General features: G+C 36.6%; 1 protein-coding gene across 10 annotated transcripts in view; it reads left to right on the top strand.

The window, feature by feature from the left end:
* The window catches only part of FOXP2 (forkhead box P2), a 394,712-nt gene that overhangs the window by 57,322 nt on the left and 312,774 nt on the right, over positions 1-24,616 (top strand). For all 10 annotated transcript variants that reach the window (XM_088165468.1, XM_088165467.1, XM_088165466.1 and 7 more), the window contains exon 2: positions 2,178-2,319. The gene's annotated coding sequence lies outside the window, so the exon portion shown is untranslated. The remainder of the gene's footprint in view (positions 1-2,177; positions 2,320-24,616) is intronic.

The raw sequence follows: 24,616 nt of genomic DNA, 5'->3' as shown, positions 1-24,616 counted from the left end.
CAGAGGGGGGAATAGATTGAACAGTAAACATACTTTGATCCAATATTTGAAACTGACCAAAAAAAGTGTCAGTTATACAAATTCCTCACTGTAGGATCTAAAAAGAGTATGTATATAGATATACTGGAAAAGGACTGTTTTTTGAGTGATATTTGAAGGTATTAATTCATGCATCTTGCAAAAGGGATTTTGGTTGCATACTGATGTCTGAACAGAGTTATTTCTGTCCTGCTGTTTTTTTGTGTTAGTACAGGCTGCTTCTTCATATAATGTGCCAATGCACAGCTCTACATATAGGGATACTTGGCTCACAGACACAAAGATCTGTATCTAGTAAGAGAGCAGAAAGGACTGGTTATATTCCTTTGGTACACCTGGTAGGTATGGATAGAATTAATTAACATAGTTTTTGCTCAAAAGTGTGACATGCCAGTCCATGACAGCAAAAAGTGTTTGTTCCTGATGACAGTCATTCACTTTCTGCTGGTTCAGAAGGCTTCCCTGAAGGAATTTTAATTGATCTGCACTTACCCAAAATAAATCAGAAACACTGCTGTATCCTAGAGATTAAAGCAAAAGAGAAGATATTGGAATACAGAGTATATGATTTTTGAGGTTTACTTTGAGTTGAAACTTGGGAAATGGAGATGCTGACCTGCATTTATATGTGTTGAACTGAGTGGGAACATATGGATGAAGTTAGACTCAAGCCCATGAGACCAGTGAACAACTTGAGAAGCAGAACCTTGCTTTGTAGCCCTCTGCCCTGTCTGCTTTGGGACTGTGGACTGGGGAGAGTAAGACTTTGCTACCTCATTTGATTTTATTTTTTGTTCATGGGTGATGGTATTTTCGAAAAATCAATCAAATTTATTAAGCATATAGTAAAGTATAGAGAACCATGGGATTTCTCTTTGGTGTTCAAAAGGATCTAGCCTGTACATCAAATGCACCTAAGACTAGACTCCCTGTGTACCTAATGCAGCAATTCTCATTACTGTGAGTGGTAAATAGATCAGTGTAAAATGGATATAAAATTTGTTGAATTAGCACTAAGATAAGTGAATATACAAGGAGATAGGACTGGTCATCCTGGTTCAGACCAATGGTTCATTTAGGCTGTCATCTATCTCCAGTGGTGACTAGTTTCTGAAGATACCTCCATCTTCCTCGTGACATACAAAACCTCCTTGCACAAACAGCATCCTTGGGAAGAAGTTCACAGTTCTGTCACACAATTTGTGGAGAATTTCTTTTGAACTTGGCTTTTATTAGGTAGTTCTTGAGTTCAAAGGATAGGGAACATACAATGTCTGTGCAGTCTTTCCATCTTCTTCAGACATTTGTTGTTTTCTATCATGCCCTTCCTTAAGTCAGCTTTTTTTCCAGTCTGGATATTGGTGGCATACTGAATTCTTCTTCATATATAGAAACTGTTTTAAACCTTTGTTAATGTATGTTTTCTTTTCTGAACCTTTGCTAATTAGTTCTGTTGTTTTGTGTTCTATGCTGGACAAGAGAGACTTTTCAAGATAGGGATTAATACAGTGGCAAATGACATGTTACATTTTGTCCTTTATTACTTTCTAAATACTTTTAAACATTTAATTTATAGATTTGACTCTGATGGAGTGATGAGTTTTAAGTTTTCATGAAGAAATTTTAATGAGACCTAGCTGTTGTAAACCCCAGGTCTCACTTTCTGAGCAGTAACATATAGTGCAATAGAGAGCTGTTTTGCTTAACAGAAGATTCAGATTAAATTTTTTATCAATACTGGCTAGGCAGGATGGTTTATAGTGAATCTGTGCTCAACAAATTTTGATTTTCTGCTTGATCTCAGCCAGAAGTATTCACAGTGTCTTTGTGGTACAAAATAAGTAATCAATAATGTGAAATCATCTTTTAACTTGTATACTTGCTTTTTCAAAGAAATGCAATCTTGTTATTATGAATCCCAGAAATGAGGCAGGTGACTGGTCTAGGAGCAGTGACTACTTCATGTCTCATACAAAGAAAGGAAGATGTGAAGCGTGTGAGATTTTTTCCTTGGTGTGCAATACATATGCGTAAGGATGACACTGAAGTGTGTTTTAAAAAAACGATTGTAATACCTTGCAATAAAACACAATATAGAAGCTTGCACTTACTGTGTTCCTCTCCCTTTTTACCCTTAGATAACTTCAAGTGAAAGTTAAGGACCTTTTGTCCTTATCTGCCATAGATGTGACACACACTTTTGGAAGGAGGACCAGTTTGAGCAAAAAGGAAAAGACCTTCCCACAGCACAGCAAAGTGACAAAGTGACTCTGAAGAAATGTAAGTGATTTATAACTGAACTGTGGCTATGTTTCTACTGTGGATTTATATGCCCTGTGGGAATAGTACAGTACCCTAACAGTGAAATGTATTGCTTATGTATGTAAAATATGGTTTAGGAAAAGAAATTGCTGACCATGCAGAAAATACATACCCTTTTGATGTTAGTGTGGTGGTAAGCTATGCTGCAATTACTTTTTCCAAATGGCAATTGTCAATGGGAATGAAGTGCTGTAAGAATCAAAAACCTATTTTTCTACCATTTTCTACTCATCTAGATACTGGTTAATTTAGATATACAGAAACTAGGCAGCTGTATCTCAGTCCTTCTAGATTCTGCTTACCCTTAGGAGAGGAGCAGGCATCTCCAGAGGCCAATCCATCTCATTCTGAAAGCAGTGCCTAAGGAATGCAGTATTACTTGCTGAATAGCTTGTGTTGACTGCTTAGCTTTAGCCTAAATGTTCAATGAACACTTTAACCTGGCACATCTGTGTAAGATGCAGTGCCAGCTTCTTTTCTCCTCCCCTTATTGTCATTCTCCCTCACTCAGCACGTGTAGCTGTTCATAAATTTGGAGAATGGATCAGACTGAAAATAGCCATTTATTTGTTTGGTTTTGTTTTCATTTGGGTTTATCCCAGCCTTCTCCCATATGGCAGTCCAAGGGCTGTCACTGGTACAAAGGGTGATGTGAGTGGGAATTAGCAGCCAAAAGTGTGCAGGAGCACATGATGGCAGCTGTGCTAGTTTCTGCTGCTTAAATTCCTTGGTGAGAAATAGTCTCAGACCTTATAGATATTTTTAGTGCTTTGCCATTTATAAGAGTTAAAAAAATATGTGAGGCCCTTTCTTATTACCTAATGGGGACCTATTGTTTTGTTGTGCACTTCATACTGTGATAGTGCTGTCTTTTGTGTCCCTTTAAATTAAAATTTAGGTCTCCAAAACCAGTAAATAGTCATAAGTGGCTATCAAGTAAGCGGGTGTCATGTCGTGATTTATAGTGCAGGCATGATACCGTATAATTCGTATATAAATATATAATTTCTCAATTCTGAAGATGCTAGCCTAATTTTGTATAGTGCCAAACATGACGTGTGGGTTGGGTGATATCAAATGGTTAGTGGTTGGGCTAATTTAGGCATAAAATCCCTGTCTCATGAACAGTGAAATACTAAGTAACATTTCCTTCTCACAGTAAACACTGGATGAGAGCTAGACTTCTTTCATTGACACCTGGTGACAGGATGACAGGCAGTGGGTACAAGCTGCATACAGATTATTAAATTATATTTCCATTGAAACATAGTATGAAAAACTTCCTTGAGGATGGTCAAACACTGGAGAGGCTTGCCCAAAGAAATTGTAGAATCCCCATCCATGGAGATACTCAAAACTCAAATGGACAAGGAGCCTGCTGCATCTGACCCTCCTTGATCAGGTTTAGATTCAATGAGCTTCTGAGGTCTCTTCTAATCTTAGCTAGTCTATGATTTTGGGGATATTTATAGGTAAGCAAAATCAGAAACATTCTGCTATTTTATTTTATGACAATAATTTTTGGTTTAAATTTTTCTATTTTGAAGTATTTAGTTATTCAGTTTAGTATTTTACTTAAGCTTTGGCAAAAATGAGACATGGCAGAATTTGCAAGCTTTCTAAAATGTGCTAAATTATATTTAAAGACTTGTGATTGTAACTATGAAAATCACATTGAAGTCTGTGAAATTATCTTTTAGCTTTGAATTAGTACCAGGTTTCACGTGATGTGAACAGTCATATTATGGGGATTTTAGATGTTTAAAAATAGTGTCTTTTTCACTTGATCCATAGCAAGAAAGATGTATTTTTAGTATAATTTTGTGCTCAGCAAAAAAAAGAAAAAAAAGATGAAACTCTTCCAGGTGAAGTAGCTGTGTTCCTAAAGTTTTTTTAGAGATCAATGAGACCTATAAAGTGACCAAAGATTTCATTAAAAGTTCTGTTTTCAGTTACTTGCAAATGACCATTCTGGGATTCTGAGACAGTCCATAGTTAGAGAGGATGCCAATGTAAACATATAAAACTGGCCAAATGTACAGTGTGACTTCACAACAAAGCCTTCTATCTCCTGTGAATGTGTGACTGAGGGGCTTCCTTGTGTTTTGAAATACTTAGGAGCAAGGGAGACTCTCTCTTCAAATGTCAGCTTTCTTGAATTTTAACTTTGATTAATTTGTCAGACATTTTCTGCCTACGGTTTTGCTATAGCCTGAGTGGCTTTGCAAAAGTTACTGTGAGATGGGTATATCATTCCTGAAAATGAAAAAAAAAAGGTCTAAAACAAAGGCCTATGACCTCTTCTTTGCTTTTGAGCCAGGCCTTGGAATTTGAAAGGGAAGCTTTAATGGGTTATGTGTCTTTTGCCATGCCTCTGAATGTCTGTCCTTATTGCACTGAATTATAAGCTTTTGAAAATTGCTGCTTACTCGTGTACAGAAGAGACATATTACTTTGTCAGCATATTCTGAAAATATTCCCTGTATATTCTTAATCTTCTAGAAATGACTGAGTCTGTCCTGGCTTGGAGATCAAACGCTGTATGACATTTCAAATTTACAGATCCCCTGCTATTTTCACAAAAGGGTCTTGTTTTTTTTTTTTTTAATTTTTTTCTGGGACAGTGTATTTTGATTCTTACACTTGTTGGTAATTCTGGTTTTCTGCATTTTATGCTTACTTTTCCCAAATGCTATTTGAGAAGGGTGTCAAGAATGGGATTAATTTCCCGTGGTGTTAGCCATCTAAAACTATAGGTGGTATAAATCTGAGCTGGTCACCATAGGTTTCTTTAGTCAGTCAAGAGAGATGGAGACTTCCAGGGGAGGATTCACATAGCCTCTTTTTATTTCTGTCTTTAGATGAGACAATTCCTGCTTTAGAGATGCCTGTTTCTTGTCACTCGCAATAAAAGCAACCTAAGGTGACTGGCACAAATTTAGACTTTTCTATTAAACATTAAGACAGATAAATTCCATCTCATGTGACATAATTTGAGACTTAAGAGGCAGAAATGTTATCACTGACATTCACAAAAACATCCTGCTTTCACACTAGTAAACAAAACTATTTAAAAAATGATTTCTTTATGGTTATGGTGATATGCACAAGCTTATTGAAAGAACATTTCCCATATCTCTTAGATTTGCATGTAACCATTAAAACAATGCACTTCAAATGCCATTTTGATATTAACTATGAAAGATCAATAGATTTTGGTTTTTTTCTTATATTTTTGTTCTAGGTTAAGAAATGCAAATATTTTAACTCCGTGTCATTACTTAATTTCTAGTAAAGTAGTAAAAGGGGTGTATCATGAGATTCTGACATTGTTACCTTTTAGCTTGCAACAGAAGATTGAAAAAATCTGGCGCTATTCTAACAGACATAAATGCGGTTATAATTTAGTTAATTTAAGAGCAAGAATTTAGGTGGCTTTCCAATTTGAAACAATTTGCTCTACTATCAACTAATATTGATAATGTGTTCTATTAAATGAGATCGTGATGAAATGCTGTTTTCCGTTTGTATTGAAGTATTTTAGATTTCCTTCGTAATTTTTACTGTTGTCTATACTTGAATAATGGCAACTACCTTGGCTAACCCAGCATAATAACACCTTCTTCAGTCCTACTTTTCATGGGTAAGGGCTGTATGTGGGGAGCACTTTCTTGCCATGGAATAGCTGAATATGTCTCAAAGGCCTTAGAAGTAATGTATGCTGGCTCTATTTGCTTTTTACCTAAAATGTAGGCATATCACATAGCAATTATGGTGTAATTTATTGTCAGATGTCTTTTTATGTCTGATTGGCATGTATTTGAATTATTACCTGAAAGAGCTAGACTTGCTTTCATACATATTTTAAACATCACTGTGATGAGACTATGGTCAACAGTTGAATATGCTTCAAAGATGGTCTCAGTTATACTTGTCCTGTTGTTCAGAAATGCACAGGACTGCTCACGGTAAGCACTGTTTCTATACTTCCACTTATGGTTGACTGATTAACCCTTATTGGGGTGAATAAAATTTTTATTTTGGTTATAATTTTACTTTGAGTATTATATTTTGTATTTGAGGTGTATCTTTCTTTTTGTTTCCATCCTTTCCCTGTTCAAGTGGTACATTTAGTTCAGTATTGCGTAGTAGCAGCATGAATGTGTTATAGCATAAAACTACAGCAGACAGTGATTCCTGGAATCTACATTTGGCTGAGGAAGCCATTTGTTTTTTTAAGAGAGTGCTTGCAAATTGGCCTAAGGAAAGTGCTTAAAGAATGGAGACAACCTCATGTTAGTAATTTGTAACTATTTTCTCTTTCTCAGTCTACTCCTTCTAATATTTGCACAAAATAACATTCACTGGTATTTGTATCACAGTATCACTAAGTTGTGTGTTCTAAATAAGAACAAAATATTTCCCTTAGAGACGCTGGTACATCAGTACTTGCTGGCCAAGATTCTCACTGGTAAATACACAAAGCTTTGCCAAAGCTGGCAAGCTGTCTCTTTTTGTAGTTGAAACAAGTTTTATAGGTTTATTTTTTTTCAAGCCTGTAAGATTGTCTGACTTTATTTGGATTGGGTTTGTATTATTCCCATCCTTCTGCAACTTCAAGAATGTTCAGTTTTGAATGGACTTTCATACTTTATCACAAAAAACCCAAAAGACCCTGGTTCTGAGAAAATGAAAAGGGCAATTCAGCCAAGGTGCGACTCAGTAGCAGACGTTTGAGTACTGAAGAACTCTGCCAATTTTTATTGAACTATAAATTTTATGACACTTTGTCCTGACCCTGTTTGAGGGTTAAACTGAGGAGATCGAACAGGCTGAGAATATCTGGGTTCAGTGTATGAATTTGAGTATAGAAACCTGAGGAATATCTGTTCAAGAAACACATTAATGACTGCATCAAAGTTAACAGAACAAGTATTTTCCACAGCATAGGCATCAAAGTCAGCAGGGGCTTTTTAATAATAGAAAATTTCACATTGGCTCAATCTCATTCCATGTAGAAAGTGAATCAAGTTCCTATCACACTGTTATTCTGACTCAAAATTTAAAAGCAAGCTGAAGTTTCAACTAGGGAAAAGGGAAAGGTGTTTTGACTGTTGCAGGCATTTTTAGAAAGCATAAATATGTGTTGATGTTGTAAAACTACCTCTGTGCTATGCACCTTGTCTCAAGCTGCAGACAAACAAGAGAGAAAAGGAAAGTTTTTGCCAGCATATCTTCATTTCTTCAGCCTATATAAGGTCTCTTTTCTCTAGAGGATTTTGGATTAGATTCCTGAATTGGTTGAGAGCATCAATTAATTGGTCCTTATGCCATTCTGACTGTCAATTTCATTAATTTTCTACTTTGTGAAAGGTAGAGTCACATTACTTTGATTTGAGAGATTGTTCCTGTGGCTCAAGTGAGTGAAAGCTGGGTGATAGGCTGAATAAGGATGCCAGCTAAGCAGATGCCTTTAACTAAAATTACATTTTTATAGATTCTGGTGTCCTGCATGCAGTTACAGTTCCCTGGCATTGAGCTGTTCAGGAACTGGAAATGGTGTGAAACATTTTTAATGGAAGACAATATTCTTCATATAAGATCAGTAATTGTTTATAAAGAATTACTGTCTATTGACAAACAGCTGCATTGTTAAGCTTCAGAGGTAGAAGCACTTGGATGGTAATGAAGGGATTCTTGTGCACAGCTAACAAAGCATGGTGAGATCCTTTGGGACATAAGTCATAACATCTAATAATATTAATAATACACTGCATTTCATCGGAGGATTTCAAAGAACTTTATAGAAAACATCAATGAATTAAGTATCACCTTAACTCCCTGTGGAGCACTGCTAAGACTTGGGTGGGTTGAATGCAGAAATACCATCTCATTTTTATGGTAAGTTGGTCACTGTACCTTTGCTACACACAGGTAATTCAGGAAGTATCAGTATTTTCCACATGAAGATCATAAGGCATAGAGACACAGACTGACTTGGTCTGGGCAAACAGTAACTCCAGCATGTGCATTCCAACACCAAAATCATCCCAAACACTGTGGCTGTTTGCAGTGATAGTTGGCTCAGGCTGCTGGATGTCTGCTGTTGTACAGCTTGAAGCACTGTGTAAAATTACAGAAGATAACACTGTGCAAACAGTGCAGCTGGAACTTGGCCATTTAGTGTAACAATTTCATGAGTTCTGATATGCTGATACATGTATATGTCAGAAAAGCAGCATATTTTTATATGTTAAAACCATCCGTAGGAGATACATTAGACAAAAACAACTTTTCAAGGGCAGGACACAAACACTATAGTTGAAAAGTATAAGAGCAGAAACCATCTGCTGTGTAGTATGTTTTGATGAAAACATACATGATGGAAACCAAAGCTAATTAAACAGTTATAACACTATGCAATTTAGGGTTTTTTAAATAATCATATTTAGAAAATTGTTTTGGAGAGGCAATTGTAAAAGACAGTTTGGGTTCTGCCCCTTCAGCACTGCTGCCAGTTTATACTGGCTGCCTTTGGTACATCATTCCATTCCTAAAGACCATTCATTCACCTCTTGTCCCTCCTGTTGCAGGAGGTACCAATGGTATCTTAAAAGTATTCTTTAATATTTTCCTGTTGTAGACCTCATATTTTGAGTTAGTGAAATATAAAATTGCTTCTCTCCTGTATCTGTAACCACAAATGAAAACATGCAGGTTCTCAACTGACACAATTTTGGCAAAAATCATATTTTTAAATAGAAACCAAGTACGGGTTATGCTAATGGAACCTCATTTGTAATTTAAACCTAAGCTGTTAACATTCAATAATGGAGCCATACATCAAGGAGTTTTCTGCAAAAACAGAAAAATACTAATTCTTCATCCTCAGATCTGCAAATCCAGACTGATGGGATTTCAGCCCTTCATCTTTTACTGACAGGCGGCAGCATCAGTGGAATAAAAATAAAATATGATCCCCTTTCTCTCCACCTCCTTCCCCTAATTTTACTCCGACAGAGAAGGAATCACAGTTTTAGCTGGTATCTTAGCCCAGGGGAAAAAAATGGTCTGTCATCAGGTCTTTTAGGGAGAAAGAGCTCTTCAGTGGAGCAGTTAAATGGTATTTTGATTCTCAGGGTGCATCTTATACCTGTATTTTTGCAAGATACAATAAATGGTGTCTGAGACAGTTATTGAGAGTGGAATCAAGGTCATCAACCTCCCCCAAGAGGTCATAATCACTCAGTTCTTGTTTCTGATGAAAATGTTAAACATGGGGGAGATGGGCTCCAAATGTACTATCTGAAACTGTGCACTCATATGAGCAATCCCCAGCCATATGTTAGTAAAGGATGTACTTCTAATTTTTCACCTGCAAAAATCAGTGACTGATCAAATTTTTCTAGATAAATTTTAATTGATTTTGCAATAATTTGATGCATGCATGTTGAAGTTTATCATTCTAAATCCCCTAACATGCATACATTACTGTGAAGTCCTCTACAATTCATGATGAAATAGAAAGCCTTTGGGTATTTGAAGCTGAGACCTCCTGTGTCTTTGGAGAAAATAATTTTGAAGCCCTACAGCTAAATTACAAAGCTCTTCATTGTCTGCAAATGAGTTGCTCCTGTTCTGGAGTTGGCATATGAAGCTGAGTTCCTGCATATGGCTGAAAAGACTCAGTTGTCTAAAGAGAGAAAAGATATAAATCTGCCACAGCAAAAGAAATTAGCCATGTAAAACAAAAATGTGGTCTTATACCTAGAACAAGAATGATTACCATCTTAGTATTAATTGGCTTCTGCAGCATCTCTTAGTATTTTAGTTCAAATCAGGACTGCACTTGAGGAGTATCAGGATAGCTGAGCTTCTCATTGAACTTTCCTGATGATGAAGCTAAATAAGGACAAGTGTTTGAAGAATGGGCCAAACTTATGCAGTAGTACAAAGTAAAATATCTTGAAGCACATGCCACATGTGTGTAACATGTTCAGATCCAGCTGTTCTATTGTGCAAGCCTCTGTTCTATTGTGTTGGGCTCTACTATTTCTTAATGCTGTTGTTTTCTTAGTTATAAAAGACCATGGGGATCCTTTGCATAAATAAGTCTGTAAAAATCTCCACCCTTTCATGTCTGTGAGTAATGTAATATTTCCACTTTCTGCTCAGATAATAGATTAGAGTCTATAATTGTAGAGGTCTCTGCAATGAAAATGTTTTCTCATAATCACATGTACTTCTGCTACCACTGGGCTATTTTCATTTTGTATGTTTAAAACTGTGCTGAAAGAAAAACTTTTTTTACCTAGCCAGTTTCCATTGAAACTATAATTTAAAGGCTGTTATGAATTTTTGATCTCACCTTCTTTATTCAAATTTCTAAGGGAGACTTTGAACAGATATCTTAGAGGAGAACTAGATGACCAGTGAAAGGCTGTAATTTTCAACTTCTGCCTCTATGGTTATATGATAAAAAAATGTAATGGTGAAGTTGTTATCTTGTTTATCAATAGTTAGGAAAAAAATGGAAGTTAATACTGAAAATCAAACTTGATAATATTTTCATTGTAATCTTCTATAATTTTCTGTATTGTAATAAGTTGTGTGTGCATACACAAAAGTGTATGTATATTGTGCTCTATTTAGTACAGCACAGAGTGAATGGTATTGCTGATAGCAGCAATTTTGCTGAAGATGTTCATTGGACAAGGCATCAGTTGTAGTATGTACTAATCTCCGTGTTGCTTGAAAGGTGATGCTTTTAGTCTCACTGCTTTGTGTTTGGGTTTCTGATTTTGTATGCATTTCTAGTGTTTTTCTACCCTAGTCAGTTATTTTCAGATTGCTACATGTCTGTAGGTCTTCACTGGACATTCAAACATGATTTATGAGCTCTTGGCTATCAAAGTCTTTGCTTTTGGCCCATCAGCCCATATCTGTTCCCATGGCACTATGTGATGAGAGATTTCATTGGTAAGATGATAAAGGTACAAAGTAAATTTAAAAATTGGTAAAGTGGGCTTTATAGTGTTTTGCACAGTGTTGTGGTTGCACACCAGGTTCAGCATAAAACACGGACTCTTCAAATTTCTTAATCCATTGTCTTACAGAGCTGTAGGGGCAGTCCCAAACAGATTTTGAAGATGTTGAAACATCAGCATAACAGTAAATTTGTTCATGTTGAGCTGCATATTTCAAATATTTTACTCATTGATGGACACAGCACTTTTATCGACATGGTTTATGATTAATATAAAAATAATTTTAGAAGAATTGCAGATGCATGTATTTGATAACCTCGCTTGCCATGCAGAAGTCTGGCAAATGTGTTTTCAAGTGTGGTCTGAAGATGGATATCTTTATTTACTCCCCATGGACTAACAACCTGACTGACCTGCTATTTACTCCTTTTCATGTGAAATTCAAAATTTAAAGAATCAAGTATTCATAATTTTTCTCAATTACTTTAGAGCAATTGGGGCACAGAGTTTCACCTAATGCTCTGCTCACTCATGTAATCAAAAGTAAAATCCTTAAAGTGGAACACAGATGATTCCTTTCCTAGGCTATAAGGAAACACTGAAAACCTGAACTGGGAAATTCTGGAAAGTGAAGTATTTTTGCCTCTCGTGCTTCTGTATGTATGTGTATGTATGTTCTGTGTATGAAATGTGTTTCCATTCACTCCAGACCTATCTAAAGGGCTTACGGAGGAAAGAAACAGAATAACTGAAGTTCATTGAACAGTTGTTAAAAAGATGAATCAGGTTAGAAAATGAACTGGGAAGTGACATCATCCTGAGGAGTTAAAGTCCTGAAGGAGGGTGTGGTTGTAACAGGTTCGCTGAGTACTTCTTAAATATGGCTTGCATTCTGGCTCTATTCTTCGGACTTACTGCTGGGTTCCCACACAGAGATCACACTTGTTGCTGTTGTTGTCAATGGAAGATGTCAATTTTCCAATTTCTTGATTGCTCTCATAAGCTAATGGGGAAATACTGTGAGCCTGGTTTGAGTCACTGACAGGCATCATGTAGAGATATGAACCAGCTACTGCAGAGGCTTTGGTGACTGTTCTGCATTTCTGTTGCTTCTCTTTCAGTGAAGTTGAAGCTGGCCAGGTTTAGAGCCAAGGGAATCTTTTCCATGACTTGCATTGACTTTGCCACTTTTGTCAGTGTGCTGCACAGGCCTTCCATCTGATGGAAGCATTATGTCAATGGAAGCATGTGAATAGTACTTGAACAGTTACATGATTTGTGGACAAAACCAGGCAGAATTGTGCCTGAAGAAACAAAAATATTTCTGAAAATTAGACCCAGTGTTGGTTTAAAGGTTGTGTCCTTTGAAAGGATTTGAAGCAGTTTAGGTGCTTATGTTGCTCAAGGGACTTTGAGTACTGTGAGGTTTTAAGGAAGGCTAAGTATTCCAGGAAGTTTAAGAGCTTATGGCATCGTAAATATTTAAGATGATTTAAAAGGTTATGTCCTCTTTAGTATTTGAGTTGGATTAAGTGCTTATATTGCCTTAAGGACTTTTTCCCTTTTTTTCCCTAAAAGGAACCTGGGAAATTAAATGCAAAAAAAAACTCCTGTAGATGCAATATTTGGGCTTTTTAAAATTTTTATTTTCATTTGAGAAATGCAAAATTCCAGGTTTCAATAGCAGCATTGACTTGAGCACACTACATATGCATCAAAGATGGACAGACTAATGGAGGGTTTCTAGGAAACCTCTGGATATGGGATCCAAAAGCAGTAGTTTTTATACCTTCACAGCCTTTGCATTGGGAAATGTTTTTTTCTTCTGCTTGTTTTGCATGATCTGGTAAAGATCAAACAGATGATCAGGATAGAATCAGATTATGGAAATGCAAAGAAGCAATTTCACCTTAGAAGGTAAAGAGCATCTATAATTCAATATGCAAGAAAATAGGAAGCCATTTAGTATCACTTTCTGCTTTTGCTGATATTTTACTTCAGTGTAAGGGAATAACAAATATTATAAGTCTAGGTTTCAGTGGGTTTTTTTTTCTTTTTATTGATCAATTTATATATTTATTCTTGTCTTCTGAGATGCCATGACTAAATTCTTTACTAGTGTATTTGCATAACATATTTTAAAAATTTTCTATTCTTCTACATGCCTGAAAAGTATGTTTTCTAATTTTTATTTTATTAGCCAAATACATCCACTTCTCATTGCATTAAAATCAAATAGTCACTATTCATTAAATGTATTCTATGCTGTATGGGCATCAGTCCATCAGTCCAAACATTTTTCTTGTGGGCCTCCAATACACTGGTGATTTTGCTTGGTTATTTCAGCACAATTACAGTAGCTGTCCCTACTCTTGCAGGCTGTCCTGGCACAGCATGCAGCACCAGCTCTCTGGTAGCTTCATGGACAATACATAAGACACCACCTGGAGTACTGCATCCAGCTCCAGGGTCCTAAACACAGGAAAGACGTGAGCCTGTCCAGAAGAGAGCCACAGAAATGATCCAAGGAATGGAACACCTCTGCTATGAGGAAAGGCTGAGGGAGCTGGCGGCGTTCAGCCTGCAGAAGGAAGGTTCTGGAAAGGCCCATTGTGGCCTTTATTAAAGGGGGCCTGCAATAAAGATGGGGACAGAGTTTTTACCAGAAACAGGAGTCGAGGGTGAGGGTAACCTGAAGCCCTCATGTCTGGGCATGCTTTCATATAGGCATGGGTGGGATGAGTGAGCTGTCCATATGTTCCAAGAAAGTTCACAGATAATATCCCAGCAGGTTAGAATATCCTGTTAGAGATGCCAAGAGCACTGAAATATTGGTGGTAGTGCTGGCTCACTCTGTCCTGAAGAATCACCAAGAATCACCAACAGCTGGTAGCACAGTGTGTTCAGAGGGTGGGGTGGTCAGAACTGAGTAGCTGACACCTTCAGGCTGTGTCTGTGGCTCTCCCTAATGCCTCACTTAATGCAGAGTTGAAAAGAGAAAGACGGGAGAGAATAGGACGTATGTCAAAACATGGGTCCGAGCACAGTGCACAGAATGAGCTGTTGTTGCTCTGTGATGCCACACAGTTAACTGATGGTGTGTTTTAAAATGGGTTTGGTGTAATTGTGAGTCCAGCTACTTCAGAACTCACTCACGGTTCCTAGTATCTCCTCAAAATGGTTAAAATATATTTTTATGTGCATACATCTTTAAATGTACCTCATATCACTTTTGGAGTATCCCGTGGAGGAAAGACCAGTGTTTTTCTGTCTTTCTCAAACTTAGCATCATCTGAAAATTTTAAGAGTACAGTTTCTATGTAAATGACATTTCACCATGCAAGTTATAAAAGAAAACACACCTGACCAGTACAGACCCCTATTGCTCCCCATTCATAGTATCCCTCTTTTATTCCTAGTCTCTATATCAAATTTTTGAACATTTTGTATTAACCTTAAAATAGTTTAATTTAGTCTTTGTTTCCTTTGCTTCTTTTTATCAGTCATCCCTTTCTTTTTATGTGTCATCCACTGCTTCTTTCCCATTAAAAATCTATTTATTCTACTGAAGGAGAAATTTAATTGGCTTGCCAAATTCTGGTCATGACAAAACTATATTGACAGTATTTATTTTCTTGTAAAGAAAAAAAAATAAAGTCTTGTTGGTCTTGGTTTTCTCAAAAAATATTTCAGAAATTGAAATTAATTGAAATATTTATAATTTCTTACCTCCTCTTTTTCAGCTTTTTATGACTGGGACTGTATTTTTTCCATCTTCATTTTTCTGGAGCTCTATCCATTCTCTAGAGTTGTGAACGGTTGCTAATGGCAGTGAGGGAGTTTCAGTTAATTGTCTCAGAGTCCCTTGCACCATAGTTAAATGTCTTACCTATTGAGGTAATGCAGCTCTTTATGGTAAGAAGGGACAGAGACCTTAGTCACTGGTTTGATTTGAGTTAACAAAAAATGTCAAAAATAGAGATAACTTAAACTCTTAAAATTTCACTGATTTTCTTTTGAGTAGATACAGATGACAAATAAGTGAAATTCCAGTGCAGTCAGGCATTGGAAATACTGGAGGTTGATATTCTTCTGCTGGCTTCACAGCACAGGTCAACATCGTGGTTTTACCTAACATAAGTAAGATTGGTTAGGCTAAACTCATCTAAGTTATTGCAGTGTCTCGTCATCTAGTTTCCCTGTCTTACTCTTTTTTTTTCTGTCCCTTTTGTCACTAGTTTTAGTGATCGGATTGTATTTGTCTCTTACATTAAAGGCTAAGCAAAATATATGTCTTTGATTCTTATGCAAATAGCCTGATCAGGTCTTTCTTGAATTTTCCTATTACTATTAAGAAATGTAAAAAAAAAATGCTTTTTTGCTACTATTTTTTTCTTTAAAGTTACATTTCACTTTCTGGTTTCACCCTTCTGACTTTGTCCCTGTACTGTCATGTTTTTTTCTCTCACCTACTTGTGTTCATGGACCTCTGCTTTCCTGAAGTTGCACGCCCTTGAAGAACTTATGGTGTAGCTTTTTTCCACGTTGACTTAACTTGCTCTTATGCCATAAATGTTACTCTGTGATGGAAATGTGATCTCTCTTGAACTCTTTCTTCTTCCCTTTGAGTTACCTTTACAAGATCCTGGCCACCAATTCATTCATTTACCCAGCTCCTCGTCTGTAATCTTCATTGACTTTATTCTCCTAGTCTCCCTTTTCCTTCCCATCCTTAGAAATGGGAATTCTCTCATGTTATGGTTTCTTTCAACAAAAGTGCCCTCAATTCTCACACTTCCAGTGAGTTGAACGTTGAAGTATAATGGAAAGCATTTTTTGTTTTGAGTGTTTTCCTCAATTTCTGTACTAAAAATGTTTGCTCACACATATTTGGATAGCCTGTATCTTGCTGTCTCCTTTCCAAAAAGATGACCAGATAGTTAAGGTTCGCTGTTATTGCCAAGTTCTGCTGATACTTGCTTGCACTACTTGGTCACAAACCCCTACAATTTTTATTATTTTTCCCCTGACAGGGGAAAACTCAGTATGCTATTCAACAGATAAAGGACTGTGCTAGATGTACAAGCAACCAAATGTCTGCAAATATGTGAATTTATCTTTTTATACTGCATTGGTAAACAGACTGAATTTCAGCTTATGTTTCTTCTGGCCACATCTAAAAGAAAAAAGCTTTTTGAAAATTAGAGATGGTGCCAGAAACAATTATGAAAGTGATTTAAGAGCTTGAAAATTGCCTTACAGTGAAATATTTAAGATCAGTCTGTTTACCTTATCAAAAAGATGTTTGAGAAATTACTTAATTGCAGCATACCTTCAGAGAGAAAATATCTGGTGCTCTAGAGAGCTCTTTAATCTAGTACAGAAAAAGAAAGTGTGTCATGAAACAATTGTTTTAGCTGAAACAGAATTTATTCTTCAATCAGCTTTAAGTGTTTGGGTTCAATAATAAGGTAACTGTCTGAAATTTTATAGTCTGTGATATTATAGGAAGTCAGACTTGATGATCTAATGGTCCTTTCTGACCTTAAATTCTCTCTAATTCATGAATCTTCTGAACTTCAGCAACTCCGCAGAACACATGGCCCTCTTCTTGACAACCTTGACAGCCCACAGAAGAGAAATACACTTGGACTGGGAGGGGCTTGTAGGATAAGATAAAAACAAGGCAAGGGAGAGGGGGTAATTCCTTTTGAAATAACTACAGTTTGTTATCAGGGGATCTGAAGGCATTTTCTAAATTTGTGACTGGTTTCTACTTTCTCATTCTAGGTGGAGGGCCCCTTCCAGAAAAAGTTACTCTTGGTAGTTCATATATTCTTTGATTTTATTGTTAACTGCCCTCTAGATGAGATATGTTGCTCATTTGGCCAGCTTCTAGTGGATTTTGCTGTTTTTTTCATTTGGGAAAAATTCAGAAAGATGATACAAGGCTTGATATCTGGAATGCAGAGACCATTAGTGAATTCTTTTATGATAGGTTGTAGTAAAAGTTTGGAGTTCTCTTTTTCTGGTTATTGTCTTTTACAATATTAAAATGTTAACTCACTTCAATCAGAACTATAGCCACTACCCTTTATCCAGTGCAGTACCAAAGTTATGGGCAACCAATTGCGTTAATTTTATTTACTTGCAGGAGCAGACACCCCAACATGGCATTCCTCCTGGAATTTGAAGAAAGAAGATATTCTTGTTAGGAGATTACAGACACTTGTATCACAAATGTTCTAAATGACAAACCATCAAAAACAGAGCACTAATACCCCCCACCCAAGGATTAACATTTTGGCTTTGAAATGTGCCTTAGGCTAAAGTTTGGCATTAAAATCTTCAACCCAAGGGCAGATATTTTTTTCAAATTTCATTTAATCAGTCATGTTTTAGGAAGTGGAAAAGGTAGACAGCATTACACTGGTTGACAGGTTTGAAATTTTTATGTCGAGAGAGGAATAACTGGTGTTAGGCAAATATCTATTAAGTTTGGGGAAACAGTCATGAGGAACAGATTTTCTCATGTGTACTTCTCACATACCTTTCTGTTCTTCCCTCATAAGCAATATATGAAAGTATCTCTGAGTGTACACAATTTCTACCATTGTGGCATCTGGGTATTTAGAGTGATGTCAGCAATGAGATGCACTTAAGAAATCTAGAAACAATCTTGTTACATCCTGAAAATGAGACATCACTGATGTTATGCAAATCACTACTTAAGTGCTTTTCTTCACAACAAATAATTTCATCATGCCTGTTTTAAGATAATTTTCAATGAGCCCTTCTACCCATTTTGCTCTTGTAAATCCTGACATTTGCTTGCCTTATTGGTAAAAGAATAGTAAGACTTTGACATGTTCCACTTCTTTTGAATAAGCTTAAAAATATCAAAGGTAAATTAATTTATTTTTCTCTTCATTTTTATTTTTTAACAGATGTTAGAAACTCATATCAAAATAGTATATTTTTCATAGAATTATAGAACAGTCCTGAGCTAGAAGAGATCTATCAGAATTATTGAAACACAACTCCTGGCCCTGCACAGGGCATCCCCAGGAGTCACACCATGTGCCCGAGAGCATTGTCCAAACTCTTCTTGAGCTCTGTCAGGCTCGTGCTATGACCACTTCCCTGGGGAGCCTGTTCCAGTGCCCAAAGACCCTTTGGGTGAAGGACCTAATTCATGATATCTAATCTAAATACCCCCCTGACACAGTTTCATGATGTTTTGTTTCTTTTGTAGTGCTTGTAAGCTATTGCTGTGATGCTGGATTTTTAAAAAATTTTAATTGGTAACTTTTTATAAAGAACAACTGTGTGTCTCTCATCAACAGCCTAGCTCTTGTGCCTCCCTCAGGACAGTCTTCTCACTCAGTCTGCAATGAATGTACTTTATGTTTTGTTGCTTTTTACATGGAATGCTTTTAAAACCCCATGAAGTTGCTTATTATTGTGCTTTTTCCTGTCCTGATGGAAAGATCAACAAAGAGAAACAGTGCCATTGCCCTCTTTAATTCAAAATTAGTTGCAATTTCTCCATTACTAGTTTTGCTTGCATTGGCTTGGTTTACCATGATCTCGAAGGCCACATCATTCTTAATGCAATTATGTTCATCACTGGCAGTTCTGTGGTCTGCTCCTTGGTGTTTGTATAAGTTGTGTTAACACTGAATCTTGACCAAAATTCATTGCCACAAAGACAACATAAAAAACCCCACGAAACCCAATGTTTTATTTTTAAAATAGCAGACATGTCTGTATTTGATGCAGACACACAAATAACATCCAGGAGATGGCAAGGTTCCAACTTGAGATATTCTGTGATTCTGAGGTATTCAGTAGGGTGTTACCAGTACTGAAGCAGTACTCTTGGCCTCTCTTGTAATTCTGAAGTTAAAGCAAAGTGTCACAGTTTTAGACACCCCTTTTGTAGCATCTGTAGAACTCAGTGACACCATCTCACGCTGCACCACTGAACAACTTCCTTGGTGCATCAGTCGGTGGTTACAGCACTGCATGTTCTACTGCTGAGGTGTATCTTGCAATTGCACAGTGTCTGTCCTGTCACCTGCAGGAATGCAGTGAGAGGGGGGCTGCTGACTGCCACTGACTTGTGTCTTGATTCTGCATAGATGTTGCAACCAGCAGGAGATGCTAGACACATGTTTTGATTCTAATTCTTGGCCCTCACTAAATCTAAGTTGCCTTCATTTGGTCCATTCTGTCCACATGATCAAGATAAAGTCAATATTTTTTTCTTTTTTTTAAATTTTATTTATATTTTTTATTTGTTTGGTTTGGTTTGGTTTTATTTTTGGCTCATTTTTGCCTTGCAGTGGGCAGTGGCTCATCTTCATTTTGGATGAGTTACAGATTGCATTTGGCCTTTGCATTCATAGGGACTGTTTCACAGCTTGAATCTGGCTGTTTGCAGGTCCTTTCTGCTGCTGTGAAACAGGATATTGTGGCTAACTTAATGAGTGGGTGTGGGCGACGGATCTTGGACAAGACCTAGGAGTTTAGGTGTGCTTTGGGACACAGCTGGTGTGCAGACAGTTCTCCACCTCAAGTCTGAATTGTAATGAAGTTTACTCTGGAACTAAATAGCTTGCCTTCTAAAGCAAGGCCCAGGTGCAATCCAAACAAAAATGACTGGTGTCTTCATGGTCGTGTAACATTTATTTCAGATGTGGAAACTTTTATTTAAGAGCAGTTGGTTATACCTCAATGTCATCTTTACCTTAAGAATCTCAGATACAGCTGAAGTCAGTAGTAGAAGTCCTATTACTCAACGAGTAAGATTCATCAAGCCTTTGGTTCAACAAGTTGAATACAACTGTGTTCAAAAACCTAGGTTGTTCTTACTGGAACTACAGATGCATACAAGATTATGTGAATTGCTGTGCTTGTTTTTACCAAATTAATTTTTAGTATGTGGGTGTAGGAACTCTAGATACAGCAGTGTAGGTTAAGGAAAAAAGTGGGAAGTGAAATACGAATTTCCAAGCTTGTCTTTCTCTCAATGTGGTTTGCTGCTTCTAAGTTGTGATTTATTTTGTGGTATGTTTTGGTGGGTTATTTTTTCCTTTTAAAAAGGGTGAAGGATGAAAAACTGCTTGGGAGGACTCCTTCCACATACTTCTTCTTTTCTTTCATCGAAATATAATTGTCATTGCACCAAAGAAAGAATGGCATTCTTTGGGCTTTGACTGGTTCATTTGTATCAGTTGTTTACAAAAAGTGATAAATGCAATGTATAACTTCTGTGGGGAAATAGTCCTGTAAATTTTCTTTTTCTACAGCTGTTTTCGAAGCTGTGAAAAAAATGGTGCAACACTTCCATAACATTAAATTTGAGAAATAATTGCACTTGGCAGTTTTTGTTTGCAGCAATGCATGAAAGGCTGAAGGGTTTTGTACAGTTCAAAGAGCACATTCCACACTTCTAGCAGTTGTCGGCTGCCTGCAGGGATCATTTGAATTTTCAAGGAAAGAAAGCATCAGAGTAATACCCAGACCATTTGGTTATATACTCTCAGCCCTCTCTTTTTAAATTTCACCTGTATGAAAAGTTACTGGAAATAAGCCATATGCAAATGTGGCACACCCTTATGTCAGTTAAAAGATCTTGTGTCAAATTTCATTGCTTCTTGTTCTTTCCTATTGATACTTAATAAAGATTGATATGAGAAATAAAAAGTGAGGAGTAGCATTGTTCAAGCACATGGGGATGGTGAGAGTGAAAAACATCAAAGGGAAATCCCTTTACATGTTTGGATCCTGTAGTTATTTGTAAGCTTATTGCATTACCCAAAATATAAATTGTACAAGACACTCCATGTTACTTTGCTGTAGGAGAACCCTGGTTACAAAGGTAAATCTCTTATCTGGTGTGCCAAACCTGGAAAACTTGCCAGCTCCTATATCACATTGCAGGTCTGTCACTTTCCAGAAATGTGTTGACTGTCACTGTGTGTCTTTCTAAAGCTTCTGCTTCTCTAACAGGAGGTGATGGGACATGCCCTAATCGGATTTTTGGTGAAGTATTACATGTCTTTCTCAGATTTTTTTTTGCTATTGCTAGGGGTTTATTAGTTTTGGCTGTAGATTGTTGCATAGCTCCAAAACTCCAAAGTGCTTCTGTTTTCTGTCATGTAGAGAGACAGTTTTGAAGCTAAGAAGCCTTGCTATGAAGCACGATAGTTTTTGTCCCATCATTTTTGCTTGTTGCATGGTTTGTATTGCTGAAATCTCTCACCTCCCTCTTTACAAAGTGCAGTGCTGAGACCTGAAGTCCATGATCTGATGGGAACTTGGGGAGGGTGAACCTCCCCAGGCTTGTTGCCCTCCTGCCCATGTGCCTCACCTGAAACTGCAAGCTCTTCAAGATCACTTAATTGGTGTCACTTCAGTTATTTTTTTAGTAGTTAAAATCCTTAAATAATCATTTTAGCTTTAAGAAATTAAGCTATATCTTGTATGTAGCTTGTGTAGGATGCAATCTTTTCATTTAAAAAATAAATTTGTTTTGCTTTCTGTAGCTTAGGTACACAAAACCTTAGAAATACATAATGTAAAATAAACTGTAAGACTGTCTAAAGACAGCCACATTGCCACCATCACAGATTTGTGTGGTGTCTCTGAACTTTGAAGCTGTCCCATTAGGCATATTTGCTTCCTTTCTAATCTCATGTTTCCAGTTTCTCCCATTTTCTCTCAACATCTCATTCCTCCTGGTCCGTTTTGTGCACAGCCTACATTGAAGGAAGCTGTCCTGGGCCGTACCTGCTGCAGCAATTACTCTTTCATTTCTTCCCTTTACATCTAAACTCAGCATTTCTGAGAGTACAGCTGCATTTCCTTCTTACAGAGCTATCGCAGATATTTTGCTGCATTCCTTTTTCTCAGCTGCAGTTAGGGTGTTTTAAAAATAAGACTCCAAGCCACGTGTTTCTATTATTACTCATCTTGGGCACCCTCTCTAAATTTTGTCCTATTTTGTTTTGTGAACTTTTACACTGTTCTAGAGCATTCTCCAGCATTTTATTGTGTTCACCATCTCTTTCATGCATCTTTCATTGCTTTTAATTAATGTAAATGTTTTCCTTTAAAGGTTTCTGTAAAGTCCTTCAGTAAATACTGTATATTGAAGTTGTAAATTGTTAGAAAAAGAACTTCAAAAACATGAGCAAAACCCTTCTTTCTGACTTATTTGTTTTCAAAAGTGACAGTATTGTGATATTGCAACATTGTGATATTGCATGCTAGTAAAATATAAGTTTGGATTCATATATACAGAAAATATATGGTTGAGACCACTTCAGAAATTTAAAACCAGAATGATACATAGCTGTAATTGGAAGGCTACTTGGTAAGATATAATGTGCTCATACTCGTCGCCTGGCTAGATACGTATGCAAAACTAATTTCCTGTCCTGTATCAGTTTTAAGTGAACAGTCCTAGTACATGTAATCCAGAAAAATGGTTTGGTGTGTGTGTCACTGCTTTATTGAGCTTATTTGCTGTATTAGTTGACAAAAGCAAGCTGAATTAAATTCCTGAAAAACTTCTTGTGTGTTGCACTGACTTTGCATGCTGGCTCCCTGGTGCAGGGCAATCCATCCTAAGGACATTATATAAAGTTATGCTGGTCTTTAAAATAAAGTCACTTCAGAGAGTCCTGTCAGGAATACACTTCACATATTGTTTCACTGTAAGCACATCTCTTCCTGGGCTTTGTTTTATTTTGGGGTCCAAGTAATGGAGCATGCAAGATCAGCTATGTGAAGAATGAGAATTAATTTCTGTATAGCTGATGAAGTCATTCATGTGCCATAGTTGAATTAATCTCCCCAGTCACCTGAAATGAAAAACACTTGTTCATTAGGCTTGTAAAAAAAAAATCTCTCAGGACATTGCAGTCCAGAATGACTGGATGTGTGCAAACAACATTCTGCACTGGACTGTTGATTGCACCGTGTGGGACATCTCTGTTTTCTCATGGGTTCATGTGATTAAATTGCACATTTTACAGCACTTTTCTTTCTATCAGGGCTACAGTTTAAGGCTCAAAGTTTCTGTTTATGGACAAGTTGTCAACCAAATTGAAAGTTGTGCTATCTGTTGGGAATGTGCTTGTTTGCAAAGTCTTCTGTCTACGGAGAGATAAATGGGGCTGTAAGTTTTAGAGTAAAAAACATTTAGAAGAGTCTCTGGTGGCACAGATGTTAATAGGTGTCATTTTCAGATGGAGGATTTTTATTGTGGTTTTTATTTCTGAGCTTTTTTAAAAAAATATTTTAATTAATAACATGGAATGATTTCTTTATCCTTATTTTCATAACAATGGAAAAAACTGAGCAAGGCTATGTATACAACTTCAAAATAAATCTTTAAGTAATAAGAGAGAAATTACCAAAACTGGAAATTACTGCATTGAATTAACAAATTTAAGCCTTATTTTATTAATCATTTTTTTGGAAAGTTAATTCTTATAAATTACAAAGATTGAAAAAATATGGTGGAGGAAATCCCGTGTGTTTTGTGTAAATAATTACTGTGCTCATGCAGCCTTTCAGATTGCATCAGTTCAGTAAAATAAGGACAACTGATTGATCTTAGATCTTCAGATTTGAAAAGGAAATTTTATAATTAGTGGAAGAGGTTATATTACCCGCCTGGTTTACAGAGTCCTATGGAATGCATAAACAAAAACTTGCATTAATGATCAGTTTTCAGCACAGTAGGCAAGTAACAATGAGTGGTGCAAAATGGCAACACATGCTGAGAGGGAGCTTGGGCTGCTTTTGTGCATTAAAATTTTTCATACTGAGTAATGACACGTAGGTGTTTTTTTGTTCTGTTCACATAAAATGTTTGTTCAATATATATTGTCCAAAAAGAAAAAAAAGAGAAGTAAAAAAAGAAGAAAAAAAAATAAGAAAAGATTGTGGATGTTTTGGGGAATATTCCCACAAGCATTAGAACACATTTAAGTAAAGTGATGTTATGCCTTAAGTTTGAGTAACTTTTGTAGTCTGGTTACTTCATTTCATGAAAAATATTTCAGGAATAGAAAAGGTCCAGCAAAGGCCACTGAAAATGATTGGTGGTATGGAAATTATTTCATGTGGGGAGAGATTAAAAAGATTAGTATTGTGTGCAGATAAAAAAATAGGTGAGTGGTGTATAACATGTTAAATAGTGTAGAGGTAAATGATAGATGAAATGATAAATAGTATAGAGAGCTAAAGTT

The sequence above is a fragment of the Sturnus vulgaris genome, chromosome 5 (assembly GCF_052056855.1).
Source record: "Sturnus vulgaris isolate bStuVul1 chromosome 5, bStuVul1.hap1, whole genome shotgun sequence".
Classification (NCBI taxonomy): domain Eukaryota; kingdom Metazoa; phylum Chordata; class Aves; order Passeriformes; family Sturnidae; genus Sturnus; species Sturnus vulgaris.
This window is presented reverse-complemented; position numbering and strand designations above follow the sequence as displayed.